Source organism: Salvelinus namaycush, chromosome 26 (assembly GCF_016432855.1).
Source record: "Salvelinus namaycush isolate Seneca chromosome 26, SaNama_1.0, whole genome shotgun sequence".
Taxonomy (NCBI): Eukaryota; Metazoa; Chordata; class Actinopteri; order Salmoniformes; family Salmonidae; genus Salvelinus; species Salvelinus namaycush.
In genome coordinates this window covers 33,831,031-33,849,390 of record NC_052332.1, presented here as the reverse complement: position 1 = coordinate 33,849,390, position 18,360 = coordinate 33,831,031, and the positions used below count along the sequence as shown (strand labels likewise).

The 18,360-nt window shown below is 38.1% G+C and overlaps 1 protein-coding gene across 2 annotated transcripts in view; it reads right to left on the bottom strand.

The window, feature by feature from the left end:
• zbtb20 (zinc finger and BTB domain containing 20) overlaps positions 1–18,360 on the bottom strand; it is a 40,609-nt gene extending 22,249 nt beyond the window's left edge. The window contains exons 1-2 of one of the 2 annotated variants that reach the window (XM_038965255.1): positions 18,096–18,356; positions 14,617–14,723 (exon numbers count right to left, since the gene is read on the bottom strand). The gene's annotated coding sequence lies outside the window, so the exon portion shown is untranslated. Of the gene's footprint in view, positions 1–14,616; positions 14,724–18,095 lie in introns of both variants that reach the window. The other variant, XM_038965256.1, reaches the window with a different exon arrangement.

Genomic DNA, 18,360 nt, shown 5'->3' with positions numbered 1-18,360 from the left:
AACATTAAGGGGCCTTTTTCTAGTTATTTTTTAAAAGTGTCACAAAGTGCTGAAATCAAGAGGGAAATTTCACTAGTTTACAAAAGCCAGTGAATGCAGGTTAATTAGTGTGTTAACGTCGGGTTAGTGTCATTCCATGGTAACCTGATGACAAAGGCCTCTCCAGGGCCAGTTTTAGACAACACAAGCATATTTACTTCCTCCCTGGTCTCAGTTGCAATCTAGACATGTAAATCCACCTGCCTGAGCGTTGAAGTGAGGTGAATAGGGGCACAAAGGAGCAGACTAAGGGAAGCAGACTTCTGCTGCCCAGACTGCCACTCACAACAGTGATTCCATTTTAGCTGTGACACAGTGGGTGAGCAGCAGCCAGCTCCTACCTGCAGTGAATGCTAATCAGTCCAGGGGTCTCCCTCCTCCCTCCCCTGCCTTGGACGAAAGGGGCTGATGATGATCCTTCAAAATTAATTAGATCCTTTTTGGAGGCAGCCATTTTCTTCCACTACTTATGCCTCTGCCAAATCTGTATCATTTTGTATTTTCATCCCTGTTCAGAGGGAATCAAACTATACTATTATAATGCATTTATGTGTCTGATATTGATCTTCCCCAAGCCTTTCCACAGCTCTCCCTTCCTCTTTCTCTCGCTCTCTCTCCCTGCACTGCACTGTGTCCCTCTCTGTAGAGTTAGCTGTCAATAAGTCCCCAGAGGTCAGTTCGTCTGCTAGAAATCAGACACAATGCTCCAGACTGCCAGTGCCATGCCCTGCTGCCACAACAAAGACCACAGGAGAAAAAAAAGGAGGAGAGAAGGGAAGAGAGCAGCATCACCAGTCTGACTTCAGGTTAATCAGAGCTGCCTAGCCTGCCTTAATTAGTTGGCAACCTCATGAAGAATACTGCGCCAAATTTGGAAATCAGTTTAATCTAGGGGGAAAATGAAAAGAAGGTGGGGGTGCGGGATGGGGTTGAGGACAGAGATGAGAGGCGGGTTTGTGAAAGGAGACGATGTTAGCCATGTGAATAATATACATCTTGAATATGCAAATGTGACTTACAATACACACCACAAGCATATATTTTCTCCTTGATACATGTGAGCCTACAGAGGGATTTTAATGGAAATGAACCAACCCATTTGTTTCCTTGGGCGATGAATAATCTGTGATGTGTATTGTGTTGTGCATACTGTACCATTCAGAAGGATATTCTGGCCTATTCTGATTCTATTTAGTGTTAACAGCAAACAGACATTAACGCAGCATGCAGTGTTTTGCTACTTTTTCTTGTGGCACATGAATACTATCAATAACTGTAAAGTAAAAGGAAATCGATCAAATCTGTAAAAACAATCTGGTTCCACCATCATTTCATCACAATTGTTATTTCTGCCAAAAATTAAGCATAAAAAAATGGGTCAGCTTTCAACACTTATGAATGGTAGGGTAAGTATTTGAACACTGACGAAATTGCCCCAAAAACTTTTTCACACCAGATGAAATAATTATAGTCACAAATGTCATAAGAGTAGCAAATGTGATTTAGACTTAATTTTTTTTTCTGTTACATTATTGTTGCTGTCACTGAGGTACAGTTTGACAGAGGTCAAACCCAGTAGCAGCAGGCTTATTGTTTCATCACAGCCTTTCTATAATTTCACATACATTCCAAAATTATTTGAATAACTTGAATAACAAAATACACATAGGTCTACATCTATTAATTCACCGCAGGGAGCTACATTGCACCAATTTGTATACCACATCTGAACAATTTGTATACCACATCTGAACAATACTGCAAATGCCACTCTGATCTGAATAAATTATTGGCAATTGAATGTTCAGTTCTCTCCCAACAACATTCTGTTGGCTAATTAAATTAATGAGCAATATACAGTACTACATCTCTTACTACAGTTGAGTGGTTTAAAATCAAGCCCTTGTGCTATTAACTATAAACATGAAAATGACCTGATAATACACTCAATGCACCCATACTGGAAAACAACAACTCAATCTCAGCTTTTAATTGATTAACCTTTGGTCTGCATATGAACTCTGATGTCAGAAAATCCATCAAGCAACATTAACAAAACACCTACACACAGCTTCAAATATATAAAAATACCCCCAAATAAGGCCACATTGTCGTGATGTGCTGTGTAGTCTAACATTCCTTACAAATGTTTCTAATTTGAATAACGTGTTGGCCAAAACGAAGTTGAAACATACACGATTGGCATGTTTATAAAGGTATAGTAATTGGTACAGTACGTGCCAATACTACAGGCCATTTAAGTCAAAGCAATACCACCACTCAAAACATGAGAATGATTTCATAAATGATAAATGAGATGATTGCCGCCCCCGCCCCCAACAAAAAGAGGGTTCGGTAATGATTGCCCCCGCCCGACCCCTGAGGGTTAGGTAATGTTCTAATCTAAGGTCATCTTACTCAATTGTTAATGTTCTTTGGTCATTTGAGTCTTTGAAAACAATGTATAGCTTCAAAAATTGTTTAAAAATTATCATTAGCACTGTCAATCCATGCATATCTATGAATGTCACAGCGGTTACATGTCCCTGGTCCATCCCTCAGATTACCAAACGAAGGCAGGGTGAGGCTGTTGATATGACTGACTAAAATTACAACAAAATGTTAGTTTAGGAACTCACCAAACATTGTAGAAAGCTATTGCCATAGCATCTCAGAAATGAAAGCACTACTGAGAAGTTACATTATGCATCAATCTATAACATACATTAGAAGAGATGTTGCCTTAAATTAAAGGTCCCATTTGGTTGTGACATACAGAGCTTTCAGAAAGTATTCACAACCCTTGACTTTTTCCACATTTTGTTGTGTTACAGCCTGAATTTAAAATGGATTACATTGAGATTTTTTTTGTCACTGGCATACACACAATACCCCATAATGTCAAAGTGGAATTATGTTCTTCGAAATTTCTACAAATTAATTACAAATTAAAAGCTGAAAAGTCGTGAGTCAATAAGTATTCAATAAGTATTCAACCGAGATCCTGACAGGTGCATGGATACCAACGTTCAGAGTGGGGGAAACCCCTGTGCACATAATGCAGCTGATTAGCTAAGGCTATTCTTCTTTGTCTATGGCACTTTCGTAGCTATGCGGTACAATTGTACATGCCCTGCTAGTATTAGCATAGCGGCTAAGTGTGACATGTTTTCGTATGGGAAATGCTAACAACCCAGCGTCTTAGTAATGAGTGTCTTCAACGTAGCCACACAAGAGCCCACCGCGCTTGGTTGCATGTTTGTGTTAATAAATGTGCATCCCAAAATGTTTAACGTACGTAAGTCTTTAAAGGTCGTTGAAACAAAATATATTTTTGAGATAATGAGAAACTTATCTCCTGATCACCACATGGACACAGTTTCCCATGATCTTGAGATAACAAAGGTAAAGAGTAGTTTGTTTGAATGGCCATATTAAAAGACTTCAGTAGTGATGTCAAACCAGGGGGCAGTGTAGCCACATTTTTTATTTAACTAGGCAAGTCAGTTAAGAACAAATCCTTATTTACAATGACAGCCTCCCCTGCCAAATCCTAACCTGGACGATGCTGGTCCAATTGTGATACAGCCTGGAACTGAACCAGGGTCTGTAGTGACGCCTCTAACACTGAGATGCAGTGCCTTAGACCGCTGCGCCACTAGGGAGCCCAATGTGACTTGCTACTCAAGCACAAAGTGGACGTAAGCGTTCTTCTTGATCAACTTGTTCCTCCACATGCCAACCCCACTATTGAATAGGACTAATTCAGTGGTGTAAAGTACTTTAGTAAAAATACTTGAAAGTTATATTTAAGTAGTTTTTGGGGGTATCTGTACTTTACTATTTATATTTTTGACAATTTTTACTTCACCACATTCCTAAAGAAAATGATGTACTTTTTACTCCACTAATTTTACCTGACACCCAAAAGAACTCGTTACATTTTGAATACTTAGCAGGACAGGAAAATTCTCTAATTCACACATTTATCAAGAGAACATCCCTGGTCATCCCTACTGCCTCTGATCTGGTGGACTCACTAAACACAAGCTTTGTTTGTAAATGATGTCTGATTGTTGGAGCATGCCCCTGGCTATCCGTCAATTAAAAATAAAAGGATGCCGCCTGGTTTGCTTAATACAAGGAATTTGAAATGATTTATACTTTTACTCAAATAGGACAATTGGTTACTTTTTCCACCACTGGACTAATTCCCAGCACAAAGATTACTAGACCAAGCTACGTAGTAGGCTACATGAGGTATGTGAACAGGGCTGCTGTACATTTAATTTGAATGCTCTTACTTGCGATGGATATATTGCTGCATTCATGTGCTATCGGAATTATCGGATTACCAGTCTGACGTTGAAAAACTGTTCACGTGAGCTTCCAAGTCGGAAATACAAGTGGGAGAATCTGGTATCATCTTTGTGCTCCTAGTTTACAAGTCGTGACGTTTCATGATAAGATAGATAATTCATTAACTAACCTCAGCTAGCTGGCTAACTCACTGTTATTGTCAATCTCATTGATCCAAAATCATTCAGACTTATAAAGTACTTCAACACAATGAAGTCCTATGAATAACTTAATAACTTAAAATTACACCCGGAAGCGGATAAGTCTGTATTGCTGAATTATTTTCCGTAATTACAGTCTCCAATCCACCATTACTGTATGGTTAATTTGCTAAAATTTGGTAGATAATAGCTGATTTTGCTGTTTTTTCCAACAATGACCAATGCAAATGTTGGCTGTTTGCAAGAAAAACAAGATAAAGGTACAGAACTCATCGAAAATATTGAAAATACTCAAATGATTACGTGACACAGATAGGCTATTATTATTAAATTATTCCTTTAAAACACATAGATTAGGTCGGAGTTCGACCAAAATGAGCATCTATATACTGACAAGTGACTGGAATAAATTTCCGCAAAGGCAGAAAGCAGGCGGGAGATGGCGGGAATATTTTAGCCAATGAGAGGGCAAATTCGCATGTGAACAACAGGCACAACAACAGGCACAAAGTTGCAACCTAAAAATGTCAAAACTTCTATTTGATCAAATAAGCTTCATGTAGCAAATTAGCAATTACATTTTCTGATGACAGAATTCGACACTCTCCCACTGACCTGCATACCAAAAAATCCCCACTTCTACTTGATAACGGTTTATTTTCATGATGGAAAGATTTTGGGGTGAAGTCAGCCCTCTTGCTTCGCCTCTTCCTCTCTGGCTTCCCCAGAATCTCCACATTGCCACCTATCAAAATGTACCTACATTAAGGCTACTGTTTATTTGTGTATTTCACACTATGTTGGGGTAAAAATCTGATAATAATGCTTGTATGGTTGTCGTCCCCAATACCTGCATTATACATAAAAAAGGGTGCAACTTCCACCAATCGATTTCAAGCTTATCCAAACGGTAGTTAGCATTTAGCACAACAACAAAAAAACACCACCCAAAATGGACAACATCTAAATTTCATGCTGCAAAAACAGCAAAATATATCCAAATCGGATTTTAGTAACCACATTCAGATTTGGGTTCAATTACTATTTAGGGTATTTCATAGACATTTTGGTATAAGTATTTTGTTGTTTCTTCTTTGAAAATACAAGTAGTTGAATATTGGATTGTATTTGTAGATACACTTGGAAAGTATTGGCATATTTGAAAATACTCAAATACACAGACAAGTGTATTTTCAAATATAAATATTTAAATACTACATGCATTTGAACCCAGGTCGGTTTGCTCCTAGGGGTATTTGAAATAAGTATTTGGAAATAAGTATTTGAAAATCGTTTTGGCTATTTACAGAAAGTTATTTGAAAATATTTTCAAATACTTCAAATAGAGGTAGCTCAGTGGCAGTCGGTGCCTTTCAAAATAAGGAAGGACAAAAAATTGTGTTCATGAGATTGGCCTTATTTCTATTACAGCATATTTCTATTATTCCATTCACCCAGTTCAATGTAACATCGATAGGTTTAGGCTACTACATGATACTCAAATTTTCCCTTTACACATCATGAAGTTTCTACAACCTAGCCTATGAATGAAAGTTTACAACCTTGGTGCACACAGGTTGAGAGCATACAGCCCTGATCACACATAAACACAGTTCACTTTCATAGCAGCCACATTGTATTCCTTCTCGCATCAGCTGTATATGACAGGCCAAACCATATCATAACCGCTACACACAGCCTACATCATTGTCACCATATTAGCTAAAGTAACATCATTGTCAACATAGCTAATATAACTAAGGCGTTTGTAAACCCGTTACAGTAACGTTACAGTGTATAGTCAGTAAGCAGTTTATCAGTTACATTGGCGGGCCCCGGTGGCAATAACACCCCTTGTACTTTGTTCCTAGTATTAATTAATTCGCATTCATGACGTTTTATCATAAATACTTACGCATATCTCAATTGTCTTGAATATCTTAACAATAATTAAGATCGGAACTCAAAACAAAGTTGAGGCTCAACCATTAATTATTCTCAAACCATTGACCAAGTTAATCTTGCAGTAGGCTTACTACATACAGTACTAGTAAAACCAGTCAATATCAGGATGTTGTTTGAATCCCATGATTGGTTGCCTTTCAATATGCTAACTTTATTGGGTTTGGTGTTTCACAAAGTCATTCAAAAGATGAAGCATTTGACCATTCATGGACAGTCTTTAAAATACTTTAAGTCAGAAGCAGATAGTTGCACAAATACAGTCTTATTATTTAGGCATGGCAGGTGTCCATAGCAACTGCTAAATTTGGAGGAGAAAAAAAAGGAAAATATATATTCAAGAGAAACAGTAATCACTAGTACTATAGGACGTAATGAGGAATCTGAAAAAACAATCATAGATTTTACATTCAAAGCGCGATGTCATTGCTTTACACCATACCACACTCCAAAGCCATACACAACATAGACTTCTGAAGACGGGTATGTTGTATGAAAGAGATAGTGTCACTGTATCTTGTTAGCTCTCATAACCTTTGACCTCTCTATAATTGTTATGCTTGCAGATGAAATCTCGCCTTACTTTGGTGCCAATGGCCTGCTGGCCAGTTTCTCATGCAGCTTCTGTAACGATCTACAAAAGTTTAGTCCCAATTACACATTGCATCAGAGATAGAGAACATTTAAAAACACACACATACACAAACATACACTTATAAAGTATTTGTCATATAGGAAACAAAGGTATTGTTTTCTGTTATTCCAGAATGGGTAGATGCATACGGACAATCTGAAAATATAAGGTCTTTATAAACTTGACCATAGATTAATAACTGTGTTGCAAGGGTAACTTGTTAAGAAAGCCAGCTATTTCACAATAATGAAGCCACGAGCCAGAAGCTCATGGCTTGTTTCAGAAAATAGCAACGTGATTTAGGCTAATAGCAAGGGTGAACTATCAAGAAACAAACATACTGTATAATCTGTGATGACTACAGTGTTGTACTAAAAGTTTACTAATCCATTAAACCATAAACCAATTTATAATGACAGAGGGACTCTTAAAAAGTCCCTAAATAAGACAAATTTGACAAACCTGGTAAAATAAAGTTTAAATTATATTATATAAAGAGGTATGTAGGCTAATCGTGAACACACATATTTTGTCGTTGATCAACAGAAACTGTCAAGAAAAGCGCAACAACCAAATTATGAAATAGTTCAAGCCTAGCTGCTATCATCTTCACAAGACGACATGTCAAATGTACTGTATTTCTTAAATCAATACATTTAATGACAATACATTTGAGTGTGATTTAGGCTAGGTAGCAAAAAAATATAATTTGGACAACCACTGGATAATGTGTAAGGCTGTTGCAGACACAAATAGTCAGTGAACAAATAAAACCTTGACCAAATAAAACCTTCAGAAAGTATTCATACCCCTTACCTTATTCCACATTTTGTTGTGTCACAGCCTTACATCTTTTCACTCTGTCATTTAGGTTAGTATTGTGGAGTAAGTACCATGTTGTTGATCCATCCCCAGTATTATCCTATCACAGCCATTAAAAGTATGTAACTGTTTTAAAGTCACCATGGGCCTCATAGTGAAATCCCTGAGCGGTTTCCTTCCTCTCCTTCCTCCTCAAATGAGTTAGGAAGGACGCCTGTATCTTTGTAGTGACTGAGTGTATTGATGCACCATCCAAAGTATAATAAAAAAAACTTCACCATACTCAAAAGGATATTCAATGTCTGCTTTTTTTTTTTTTTACCCGTCTACCAATAGTCCCCCTTCTTTGTGAGGCATTGGAAAATGCCTCACTGCTTGACTGAGGGACCTTACAGACAATTGTATGTGTGGGATACAGAGATGAGGTAGTCATTCAAAAAAATCATGTTCAAAACTATTATTGCACACAGAGTGAGTCCATCGAACTTATTACATGACATGTTAAGCACATTTTTACTGGAGGCAAAAGAAACGCACACCTGTTTAGGCAAGGTGCTGGCTAGCGGAGTAGAACACCTGAAAAAGAAAAGGAGAGGCGCACACTCTAGGAGCTCAGATGCAAAAATGTAATAACCTAATAACTACTGTTTCAACAGACGAGCTGTCTTCATCGGGGTAGAATGACAAACACTGCGGGTCACTAGTTTATATCGTTTCAAAGGACACACAGGTATATTTAATCATGGCTGGGTGTGGCTTGATTTCATTGGTTAATTTACAGATATAAATATAACATATAAAAAGCATGAATGGATTACATATGATCATAGATACAATTTGGTTACATAAGACCACAAACATTTACAATGGATAGCAAAATCACAATAATCAAAATGTTTACTCCTGAACTTATTAAGGCTTGCCATAATAAAGGGGTTGAATACTTATTGACTCAAGACATTTCAGCTTTTCATTTGTTATTAATTTGTACAACAAAAAAAATCAAAAAACATAATTCCACTTTGACATTATGTACTATTGTGTGTAGACTAGAGACAAAAAATCTAAATGTAATACATTTTAAATTCAGGCTGTAACACAACAAAATGTGGAAAAAGTCAAGTGGTGTGAATACTTTCTGAAGGAACTGTATATGTCATTATGCCAAATATTTCCTTGGGCTAAATGTAATTGTCCTTTTCAGTGTAAAATGTCCTACAGCAGGCCACCATAGCTTGCATGAACATACTGCCATGTATTATCCCACGCAGCATAACAATCGATAAGAGATTAAACACGTAAGACAATCTACTTTTACTGTGCTTGACATGCAAGTTGATAGAACATGTAAAGGCAAGTAGAGACCAGAAATTCTTAGAAACAAACATGTTTCACTTGAAAGAAAAATAACAGTGTGTCTGGATCGTTAGGCCCTATCTCCATTGTTACCTGTTCTCTCTTACCCTTACAAGAAAGCACACTTGTCAAAATCTCCCTAAAATGTTAGCTACCTAGATGTTAAATTGTCTGAATCAGTCAGCACACATTCCTAAAAATAATACCGGGAAGCAAGCTTCTATAAAGTGTCTATGATCAGTATAATTTGATAATCGTGATCCATTTCATGCAGGAAGTGTTCGTAAAGAACAATAATGCAAAAATCGGAGACCGTCTGTTTCTTCAGTGGATACTCATTAGGAAAAGATAGATTTGTTTGTGCATAAACAAAAAGGATTTCATAATAATAGAAGGTCTAACTGTTTTCATGGGTAAAACAAAACATCTAAAGATATGACTGTCAGCTATTTCCAAAAAAGGTAATTGCTACCCTATTAATAATAAAGTAACAATGAGGTGTGGAAAGTCCTAATAGCCTTTACTTTTGTGGGTCAACTCTGGCTTTATAACACAAATGCCATTGTGTAGATAATACGTCTCAGGTTTTTCCACTGCACACCAATGTCACTGTGCCTTTTTTAATGAGCTGTAGGCTAGTCCGTCATACAATTTTGGCCACTATGCTAAGAGTGTTTTTCACTAGCATGGGGCCTAAAAGGCTTTTCAGGAGGCCTAGGTGTAAACAAATAGAATATAAACTTACTCTGGCATTATCCACAAAAAGTTACAGAAGAGTCTCTATTTTATTTATTTTCTTAAACCATCTCCAGATACTTTCCCTTTTGAATACACAGTGATCTAACCATGACTTGTAGAAAACCATATGGGTAGAAGGGTTAGCTAAGGACACACATGCACCTTGGCAAACATACAATTTCCCTATTAGAAACCAAGATACATTTTTGGCATCAGTGAAATGCCTGAGCCCTTGTGTATGTTTAAAGAGTAAGATGGAGAAGAAAGTATTTACATGCCCCTGTCTTTAGCCCAAATAAAATACATGTTTAAGGAATTCAAGCACATCACAATAAGTTTGACAAAGAAAGTACAGAGACACTACCGTACAGGCTAAAATTGATTCTGAAACAATAAATGGCTGTACGTTACAATGTCCTTAGATCTTCACATGAGAGAAATGACAATCCACCTTAAAGTTCACTAAATATTTTAACAAGTGTTAGTGCTATGTTTGCCAATCCTATAACACCCCCACTGTGGTATTTTTGGGGAGAGTGCTGAGAAAATGCATGGTTTGAATAATAATGTTTATTTTTTGTTTTTTTACTCAAACATTGTCTAACAAATCACATGACATAAAAAAGTAAATGTTATTTTCTATGGTGCGGCTTGGCTGCAGTGTGGGTTTGGTTGAATTCACCCTATCTATCTGACGATCAAGCCGATTCACTGTACATTTTAAGAAGCAGTCACCTTAGATCTGGCACAGAAAACTGACTGACAGAGTACTGGCAAATAAATAAACTAGAATATTGCCTAACTGAAATCCTTCCAACAAAGTCTCACCTATACTTGATGAACCAGTTGGGATTTGCCATCTCAAGTATTATTTGAGTTATATGACCATTTCTCAAGTCAGGATTAGACGCCTAAGTGACTGTCACAGGGTAAGAATGTTAACAGCAGCTAGCAATCTGCTCAGATAGCTTGAACGCCAACTAACCAGTCAATTACCAGAGTTTGGTAGTCTACAAGCTTGTCACTATTGTGACGTTTAATAGTTTTGTCAAATAAATGATCAAGCCTAGTGATCAAATAGTGTTGTGGTTTTACCCTCCTCCACATTTTCCATCAGTAACATGTGTTAACAACTCCTCTTCCTGTGAAAATAGAGTAACTCCCATAGCAGTGGTTGTAGTACACTTAGCAATGGAAGGCACATACCCCTCAACTTTCTTTCCAACACTTTCACATGACGTAGATACATGCTTATTACCTCCTTGGCCTACTAGGCATATGTCCTTGGCAGTAGTCAAATAATGGTTGCTAATGGCAATGACACTACAATACGCTAAGTACAAAAGTTTTAAACCACAAATACAAAACTAGGCATGCTAAAATAATTACAAATCATACCAACAGTCAAAATACAAGTCCACCAACTTCTATGTAGCAGAGAGCGGCAACATTTCTGCATGTAGGCTAGGCCTGTGAGAGAAATCTGTGTCACACAATTTAGGGAAAATAGCACTATTAAGCTTAAATCATTTCATAGAGGATATGCTCAGACAATTACTACTGAATAAAATATTTTAATATTTTACTTTTCCTCCTCTGCTTGAACTTTAGGTAAAGGCTACTCTTTACATGTTGATATTCCAAAGGGCTGCTACTCTGTTCTTTATTTGACTCTTATTATTATCTATCCTGATGCCTAGTCACTTTACCCTGAACGCATGTACATATCTACCTCAAATACCTCGTACCTCTGCACATTGATCTGGTACTCCCTGTATATAGCTCCACATTGATCTGGTACTGGTACTCCCTGTATATAGCTCCACATTGATCTGGTACTCCCTGTATATAGCTCCACATTGGTCTGGCACTGGTACTCCCTGTATATAGCTCCACATTGATCTGGTACTCCCTGTATATAGCTCCACATTGATTTGGTACTCCCTGTATATAGCTCCACATTGATCTGGTACTGGTACTCCCTGTATATAGCTCCACATTGATCTGGTACTCCCTGTATATAGCTCCACATTGATCTGGTACTGGTACTCCCTGTATATAGCTCCACATTGATATGGTACTCCCTGTATATAGCTCCACATTGATTTGGTACTCCCTGTATATAGCTCCACATTGATCTGGTACTCCCTGTATATAGCTCCACATTGATATGGAACTCCCTGTATATAGCTCCACATTGATCTGGTACTCCCTGTATATAGCTCCACATTGATCTGGTACTCCCTGTATATAGCTCCACATTGATCTGGTACTCCCTGTATATAGCTCCACATTGATATGGTACTCCCTGTATATAGCTCTACATTGATCTGGTACTCCCTGTATATAGCTCCACATTGATATGGTACTCCCTGTATATAGCTCCACATTGATCTGGCACTCCCTGTATATAGCTCCACATTGATCTGGTACTCCCTGTATATAGCCCCACATTGATATGGTACTCCACATTGATCTGGTACTCCCTGTATATTGCTCCACATTGATCTGGTACTCCCTGTATATAGCTCCACATTGATCTGGTACTCCCTGTATATAGCTCCACATTAATCTGGTACTCCCGGTATATAGCTCCACATTGATCTGGTACTGGTACTCCCTGTATATAGCTCCACATTGATCTGGTACTCCCTGTATATAGCTCCACATTGATATGGTACTCCCTGTATATAGCTCCACATTGATCTGGTACTCCCTGTATATAGCTCCACATTGATCTGGTACTCCCTGTATACAGCTCCACATTGATATGGTACTCCCTGTATATAGCTCCACATTGATATGGTACTCCCTGTATATAGCTCCACATTGATCTGGCACTCCCTGTATATAGCTCCACATTGATCTGGTACTCCCTGTATATAGCTCCACATTGATCTGGTACTCCCTGTATATTGCTCCACATTGATCTGGTACTCCCTGTATATAGCTCCACATTGATATGGTACTCCCTGTATATTGCTCCACATTGATCTGGTACTGGTACTCCCTGTATATAGCTCCACATTGATCTGGTACTGGTACTCCCTGTATATAGCTCCACATTGATCTGGTACTCCCTGTATATAGCTCCACATTGATCTGGTACTCCCTGTATATAGCTCCACATTGATCTGGTACTCCCTGTATATAGCTCCACATTGATCTGGTACTCCCTGTATATAGCTCCACATTGATATGGTACTCCCTGTATATAGCTCCACATTGATCTGGTACTCCCTGTATATAGCTCCACATTGATCTGGTACTCCACATTGATCTGGTACTCCCTGTATATAGCTCCACATTAATCTGGTACTCCCTGTATATAGCTCCACATTGATCTGGTACTCCCTGTATATAGCTCCACATTAATCTGGTACTCCCTGTATATAGCTCCACATTAATCTGGTACTCCCTGTATATAGCTCCACATTGATCTGGTACTCCCTGTATATAGCTCCACATTGATCTGGTACTCCCTGTATATTGCTCCACATTGATATGGTACTCCCTGTATATAGCTCCACATTGATATGGTACTCCCTGTATATAGCTCCATTCTCGTGTATTTTATTTTATTCTTCTTGTGTTACTATTTTCTTTTTAAAACTCTGCATTGTTGGGAAGGGCTCGTAATCAAGCATTTCACTGTAAAGTCCTCACCAGTTGTATTCGGTGAGGTGACAAAATAAAATTATATTTTTTAAGTATCATTAAGAGGACATGATATGGTAATGTAAACTTGTTACTGAATTTGACACATCTTCAAATTGTCAGGATATATTTCAGGACTAAAATTAGCTATTTCCAGCATGACATCTTACAGCGTGCTCCTGAAAGGCCTATAATGGGCTTTCAAAAAAATTACCAATATTGTCATCCGTGCCCCAGATTACACACGATTATACGTTTCTTAGTTGATTATAGCCTAATGCTCAAATATCATTACATAATGTGTCGGGGAGCCTCAGTTTCACATTTACTGATTTACTCAGCCAATGAGAACAACACGGCTGTTGTTTAGCTAATTGAGGGTTTTCTATGTCTTCAATTTAAAGGCTTGCTGTGCTGAAGAGAAGGGGAGGCCCCAGCGTTCTGCGGAGGGGAGGCACTATAAGAGTGGGTCCTCCATTTACAAATATCTCAATATGTCAATATTTGAGTGACCAGTTGCCAGAGAGCTGACAGCTGGGCTTGCTAACCCTGGAGAACACTCTCTGCAAGGAGGCAGCTTTGATTGAACATCAGGCCTAAGTTGGTTGGACGTTGGAACTATGAAAACTGAGAGGCTGAAACCTTTCTATGTGCTTGAGCAAAAGACGAGTGGAAGTCATACTAAAACTGCAAATACATTTTTCCTCTAGCTTTGTAATAGTTACAATCCATTAACAAATACATTTCTAAACAAGATTTGGAACCCATTGCTTGATTATGGAATTAACCACACAAACAAGCACGTGGTACCATTGAGATCTGAAGGGTATAACATTACATTTTCATCATACTTTTGTTCTGTTAGCACAAATAGGCTACATGGCTTACCTTTCAATTTAAACTGGATGCCTCCGAAACCTCCCCACATGGCAATGACATCCCAGATCACATTTGATGTCCTGGCAGTGCCTTCGTGAGCCAATCCAGAACTATCGCTATGGACAAAATACTGAATCAATTATTATATGAATCAAAGCTTGACATCTTGCATTTAATAGTTTTTTTTTGTGATTGCTCATATGAAGAGTTCTTGTAAGACATTGGTTTGCAAACAAACTCCTTCAACTCTGCTAGCCTCTCTAAATTGTAGCCAGAATAAACAGGTTTTTCCTTCACAAACTGAAAATATGTTGTGATAGTTGTAGGTACTATGTAAGGATGTGCATGTAGTTACACTGTTATTGTTATTACAATTACAATGGGACAACTGGGCCTGTTTACTATCTGTTGTGGTTCAATTAATGAACTCTGTATGAAAATCAGATTGAACAGAAACGGAACAGCATAGATGGATGTTGGATGCCAAACTCTCTCTAAAGAATAGGCCTAAATGTGCCAGCAAACAGGCTTCAATTGCAATGCTTCAACATACTGGCACTTATTACAACAACTACAATTTCATCCATCATAGCATACTCTGCACACATCCTCAAATCACTACAATAGTGGATGTTTTCAGTCCAAACTTGCCATATCAAACCAAAATAGTTAAAATAAAATAGCATCTCTCCATCTCACCATCAAAGGGAAAATGGATCATGATACAGAAAAAGTAGAGGGTACAATTATTCTTTATAATGTACATTTGAGTTATGAGTTTTATCTTAGCTCAAGATGTGTATCTTGAGGCTCCTTGTCAACAGGCATTTCAAACAAAGGATACCTCAATGCATGTTTGCTATACTATAGTTCAGCATACATGATACTATTCTTCATGATGTATATAGAAAACAGCCTACGATTCACGTGATCATTTAGTGAAGACCTATTAGCCATATGTAGGGCTATACCAATTTCAGGATTCTGTGAAGGGATTGTTATCCAAAGTTTGCAGGACTTAGGCCTCCAATGGAGTATAGGCCCAACAATGAGACATGATGGCATCAGTCCAAAGAAAGGCTGCAAATTAATTTTGAATATGTTTTCACTTTATAAAGGCTTCTGTAAGATTTAGGTTACACCTGTCAACTATATAACCTCATGAAAATCACAGAGTTATAGGTGCTTAGTAATTCACACCTCTCTGAAAGCACAGACTGCATACCAGCAATTTATGGCACCCTCAATAATATTAATAATAATAATAATAATTGAACAGCCATAGTGATACGTTACTTCTGGGCCCAATTGTTTTTATATATCCACAAAATATCTGATCGCAATTTAACGTTCATTGGGTGTGGTCTATGACGTCACAAGAACGACCAAATGACGTGTATTTAGGAGGAGATGCGACACGCAACACACGCATGTCAGTAGCAGCCAGTGTACATGTGCGGTCAAAACGTGTGGCCGGTCATCCGTCACAACTCACAGTGCCAAGCAAAGTTTCTGTTGTGGAGTTACCGGTATATCAAGCTATATAAAGTATTATTATATCCTATTAAATATAGTCTATAGGACAGAAAATACTCAATAGTAGGGGGTGAATGGGATACAATGTAATTATCCGAAAAGGACATTGTGAACAATCTCTAACTGATTCAATAAAGTTTGACATAATGGACGACGTGATATAGCCCTACAGTAGCCTATTATTCACCCAAAAAAACCTTCAACCTGCAACATTTGTACCATTATGGAAAATCTGATATTTCAGCGAATTTTTTTTAGATGTTAGATATGATCATATAGTGTAGTCCGAGTTTGGTCTAATATTGAGCAAGTCAACACATAGGCCTACCGAGGGGGCTCATACTGAGTCAATCCTGCCTCCAAGGTCATCTCTTTGAGTGTTTCAAATGTGCTGTCAACTCCCTAACCGGTGCTGTGTGAGTCCTATCTTTTGCAATCACCTCAAAAGATTCGAAGATTGATGTTTCTCTGCCGTTTCATTCTTATAGGCTATACTCTTAACCTTGATGACCAAGTCCGGTGCTGAAATCCACATGCCGCGCAGAGGCAACAGTCTCAACAACTTTGAGAGATGGACAGGATGTTTTGCCCAAGTGATCAACTGTCTAATCAACCGTCACTAAAATTGTTAAAACTAATAAAACTGTTTGTGTTTTCGGGGGTAGGCCCACATCTCAGTGGATAAGACAACCTCTTGATGAACAAATTCACTGTCTCAAGCACCCGTGTCCTGTCATTTATAATACAAATCGGACGGTCTCTCATAGGCCACATTTATGGGTGAAATGGTGAGAGGTAGATTATAAACTACTCATATATTATTTCTAGATTAAAATATTTTTAAAATGGTCCCTCTTCTAATTTCCTATACGGTCATGTGCGTTAATATAGCCTAGCTGGAATTGCGCAACACAGATCGTGACAATAAAAGAGGGCATTCATTTTGTAAAACATGGCACCAAAATCCAGAGCAGATGGACAATCTTTCTTTTATCGGTGAACTAAATCAGCACTGTCTTTTATACTTTTAGCGGGATATTGGCTCAAAATGTAGGCTACCTTTCTGAGTCAGGCAGATGTTAATGTATAATTTAATTTGACAAATGTCAGACACCATGCATCCTAATTTTAACTTCTGGTACAGCGTGTGCCAAAACATTGGTTGGAGGGTTTTATTGCAATTTTACTTCTATTTCGTGCCAACAAGTGTTGACTTGATAAAGGTTGGGCAAATTTGGGCATAGTCCGAGAAAATAGCTAACAGACTGAGTTACATGGTGGTTTTAAATTGCATGCCCGCTCCTTTTCATTCACAAATGAAAGACCATTATAAATGTGTTTATTCCGCGTTTCTTACTACACCGGCTGCACTGGACTCCAGATGTTTCGAGCAAATTATCCTTATTTTGTCTCACTTGTCTCATCCATTTTTAACCATGGCGTCTCATTCATAATGACGTTTTCAAACAGACAGAAGTAGAACTGAGTCAACACAATTCATATCTCTGTCAAAAATCGGAAGGAGTAAAACTAAGGAAATAAGCATTGATGTTGAGAATAATGACAGATGACAACCTGGGACGTCATGACAGTGTGCAGCGCGTCTTTTTTGTCGGGTGCAATGTAAACGGACCAGGCTATTGTAAAACTAAACTGTCTGCAATCAATAAACCCCACAATAGCATATGTCATTCTGCATTTAAGTTCTAATTCAATGAGCCTCTGGAATGAAATAAAGTTTTTGATTCTGATGTATATTTTGGTGGGAAATCAAGAAATGGAGGCAATGGAACTCAGCGGAAAATGTTCCGTAGGCTATGTTCTAAGCTTCACTTACTATTAAGTTTTGTATATCTCATATATTGGGAATAACTGTCGTTTCTCTTCTTATAAATAGCCTAACATAGATACTATTAACACCCGCCCCTTCTCTCACTTTTCCTATTTCTTACCTGCTGTCCTAAGCTTGTTCTCCAGTGGCGACAGCGTTTCGCAGCTTCCCCGGTTTTTCCCCGGCAAGGCTTCGAGTTTTTTAATATTTTCCCTTACTTTGTTTCATTTCTCACTTCCATCTTCTTTCATCTCATCAATAAACACACGCTGCAGCCTACCTTCATAGAGGACCTAAACGAGTTTAAAATGTACCCACCCATTTTTGAACTATACGTTGAATATTTTGGACAGGCACGCCTTTTCACTTACGATTGGAACAGAGAG